Source organism: Otolemur garnettii, unplaced genomic scaffold (genome assembly GCF_000181295.1).
Source record: "Otolemur garnettii isolate 467f Iridium unplaced genomic scaffold, OtoGar3 scaffold00134, whole genome shotgun sequence".
Taxonomy (NCBI): domain Eukaryota; kingdom Metazoa; phylum Chordata; class Mammalia; order Primates; family Galagidae; genus Otolemur; species Otolemur garnettii.
The window spans coordinates 2,965,526-2,969,981 of NW_003852529.1; positions in this window are offsets into that span (position 1 = coordinate 2,965,526).

Sequence of the window (4,456 nt, forward strand, 5' to 3'; positions counted from 1 at the left end):
CGCTTGAGCCCAGGAGTTGGAGGTTGCTGTGAGCGTGATGCCATGGCACTTTACCCAGGGGGATAGCTTGAGGCTCCGTCTAAAAAAAAAAAAAATAGCACTCTACCGAGAGCAACATAGTAAGATTCTGTCTCAAAAAAAACCAAAACAACTGAACTGATCCAGTGCGGAGCGCAGCTAGCTTAGCCGGTGAAGGTGGCCTGAGCTCAGGGGGAGCCTGCTTCCTCCGGGTCTCTTTCCACCGTGGTCAGCATGAAAGCCTTCAGTCCGGTGAGGTCCGTTAGGAAAAACGGTCTGTAGGACCACAGCTTGGGCATCTCCCGGAGCAAAACCCCAGCGGACGACCCTATGAGCCTGCTGTACAATATGAACGACTGCTACTCCAAGCTTAAGGAGCTCCTGCCTAGCATCCCCCAGAACAAGAAGGAGAGCAAGATGGCCTCAGCCACTTGAGCCTCAGCACTGAGCCAGGATAGAAATTTCTTAAGCAAACTTTCCACCAACAATTATCTTATAAAAGAGCAAATTTTAAGACTCCTCACCATCACACACAAAGGTCAATGTCTTTATTGATATTTGTTACTTGATACAAATCAGAGAAACTCTGTCCTATATAATAGTGCTTTTGGAAAACACTGAGTCTCCTGAAAGTACAAATTATTATTAAATAGTCTTCAGCTTAATTTTGATATGTGCAAAAAGCTATAAATTCTCCCAGTAAAGGACATTTTTCTATAAGGTAGTTAGCAATTTTAAGTCTTTTCTTTGGTTAACTTTTTTTTTTAATGTGAAAGGTTAGGTAAAAAGCTTTTTTACTGCTTTTATTTTTTTTCTGTCTTGTTTTGAAACCATGATGGTTACTACACTTTTGGTTCCTAAATGAAACATTAAAAAATATTTAATAGCCAAATCACAAAGATAATGGATTGCACATAGACTAAGGAATAAACTTCAGATCTGTCATTTTTGTTTCTAATCTTGATATAAATTTACACTACTTATAAATACATATTTACTACTTGAAAATATTTGTGAATGGAATGCTGTTATTTCTTCCAGATCTACTTGCCATTGAAATTTTTAAGGAGTTCTGTAATTTCAAACACTATTCCTACTACATTTTCTATGTGTAAATAAAACTACTTAGCATTGTACAGAAAATTCTATTAAAATTGTTTAATGTTTATGGTTCAGTGCCCATAGCACAGTGGTTACGGCGCTGGCCACATACACCAAGGCTGGAAGGTTTGCAGTTTTTGGCCGGGGCTGGGTTTGAACCCACCACCTCCGGTATATGGGGCTGGTGCCCTGCTCCTTTGAGCCACAGGTGCTGCCCAGGCTGGCAGGTTTGAACTCACTGTGGGCCAGTTAAAAATAATGGCAACTGTGACAAAAAACTAGCCGGGCATTGTGGCAGGCGCCTGTAGTAGCAGCTACTTGGGAGGCTGAGGCAAGAGAATTGGTTAAGCCCAAGAGTTCATGGTTACTGTGAACTATGACACCATGGCACTTCACCAAAGGCAACATAGTGAGACTCTGTCTCAAAAAAATAAAAACAGGCGGTGCCTGTGACTCAGGGAGTAGGGTGCGGGCCCCCTATACCGAGGGTGGTGGGTTCAAACTTGACCCCACCAAACTGCAACAAAAAAATAGCCAGGCATCATGGTGGGCACCTGTAGTCCCAGCTACTTGGGAGGCTGAGGCAAGAAAATCACCTAAACACAAGAGCTGGAGGTTGCTGTGAGCTGTTACATCACAGCACTCTATGAAGGGTGACAAACTAGATAAAAAATAAAAATAAATAAAAAATTAAATTGTTTAATGTTTAAAAAAAAATTCTGCCAATATAAAAATAGCTCCTTTGGTGACAACGACAATATGCAGAACACAATTAAACTAACCGTGGAGGGCCTCTGCACCATGTTCTCCAGCCTGGTGTGGCTAAATTCTAGGCTGATGACATTATACAGTTTCTCCCGCTCCTCCTCTGGGGTCTCATAGTAGCGTGTCCACTGAGCCATGGTCATTTCGATGCCTTTCTGTGTGTTCACATCCATGACATCCACCATGCGACGACTCCCTGCCATGAAAGATGCATTGATCACCTCTAGTGAGCCACTAATCCTTAAGTATATTAAAAATATAATACACAGGGGAAAGAAACCACCCTTTCTTATCTTCAGTATTAGACACAGAGAAAGTTTTTAGTTAACATGGATAATCATAAGAAAGTCATAGAAAATGGGAAAGACAATGTGAAAAATAACAATCATTTCCTATGGCCTGTTTACATACTGTCAGTTCTTGAAACTTTTAATATCTCACTTAATCTTAACAATTCTAAATACTAAGTACTAATCTCTACTTCATACATGAGAAAATAGGTGTTTGGCAACTTGCAGGACAAAGTAGAAGAACCCAGGAAGTCAAATTCTAGAGTTGAATCCACTGAGTTATCCTGCTTTGATGGAGGTTTGATGACTGACCTAATCTCTCCCTTAATTTAAATAAAAAATCCACTATTTAATGGGTAATAGACATAATGTGAATTTATCCATTCTTGATTCACAGGGTTATTTATGTAGGCTATTTAGGTTGATACAAATCAGAGGAACCCTGCTCTATATAATAAAGTGATTTTGGAAAACATTGAGTCTCCTAAAAATATAAATTATTCTCATTAAATAGTCTTACCAAGTAAATTATTCCTTAATCCATAAGGTTACTTCCCAAACCGGTCAATAATTCTTTCTTTTTTTTATTGTTGGGGATTCATTGAGGATACAAGAAACCAGGTTACATTGATTGCATTTGTTAAAGTCCCTCTTACAATTGTCTTGCCCCCAAAACATGTGTCACACACCAAAACCCCCCCTTCCCTCTCTCTGCTCTTCAGAAAGGATTCCCTTTCTCTGCTCTTCCTTTCCCCAACTCCCCTTCCTCCTCCTCTATCTCTCTCTGCTCTCCCCTTCCCCCACCATGTACTAGATCATTAATTGTCCTCATATCAGCATTAAGTACACAGGATTCTTGTTTTTCCATTCTTGTGATGCTTTACTAAGAATAATGTGTTCCACTTCCATCCAGTTTAATGCAAAGGATGTAAAATCTCCATTTTTTTAAATGGCTGAATAGTATTCCATGGTATACATACACCACAGCTTGTTAATCCATTCCTGGGTTGGAGGGCATTTAGGCTGTTTCCAAGATTTTGGCGAAGGTAAATTGAGCTGCGATAAACAGTCTAGTGCAAGTGTCCTTACGATAAAAGGATTTTTTTTCTTCTGGGTAGATGCCCAGTAATGAGATTGCAAGATCAAATGGGAGGTCTAGCTTGAGTTCTTTGAGGGTTCTCCACACTTCCTTCCAAAAAGGTTATATTAGTCTGCAGTACCGCCAGCAGTGTAAAGTGTTCCTTTCTCTCCACATCCACTCCAGCATCTGCAGTTTTGAGATTTTGTGATGTGGGCCATTCTCACTGGGGTTAGATGGTATCTCAGGGTGATTTTATGTATTTATTTTATTAAATCATAGCTGTGTACATTAATGTAATTACAGGGTACAATGTGTTGGTTTTATATACAATTCAAAATATTTTCATTAAACTGGTTAACATAGCGTTCACAGCATTTTCTTAGTTATTGTGTTATTTTCTTAGATATTTATATTCCATATTTAGTAAATTTCACATGTACCCTCAGGGTGGTTTTGATTTGCATTTCTCTAATGATTAGAGATGATGAACATTTTTTCATGTTTGCTAGCCATTTGTCTTCTTTTTTTTGACAGAGTCTCGCATTGTTGCCCTTGGTAGAGTGCCATGGCATCACAGCAACCTCCAACTCCAACCTCCTCTTGGGCTTAGGCAATTCTCTTGCCTCAGCCTCCCAAGTAGCTGGGACTAATTTGTCTGTCTTCTTTAGAGAAGGTTCTATCTATCTCTCTTGCCCATTGATAAATGGGATTGCTGGCTTTTTTCATGTGGTCTGAGTTCTCTAGATTCTAGGTATCAAGCTTTTGTCTGATTCAAAATATGCAAGTATCCTTTTCCATTGTGTAGGTTATCTATTTGCTTTGGTTGTTGTCTTCTTACCTGTACAGAAGCTTTTCAGTTTAATTAAGTCCCATCTGTTGATTTTTGTTGTTGTTGCAAATGTCACAGAAGTCATCTTCATGAAGTCTTTCCCCAGGCTGATATTTCCAGTATTTTTCCTATGCTTTGAGGATTTTTATCGTTTTGTGCCTTAAATTTAAGTCCTTTATCCATCTTGAATCAATTTTTGTGAGTGGAGAAAGGTGCAGGTCCAGTTTCAGTCTTTTACAGGTGGATATCCAGTTATCCCAGCACAATTTATTGAATAGGGCATCTCTCCCCCAGCATACGTTCTTATTTGGTTTATCAAAGATTAGGTGGCTGTAAGATGTAAGCTTCATGGCCTGGCGCCTATAGCTCAAC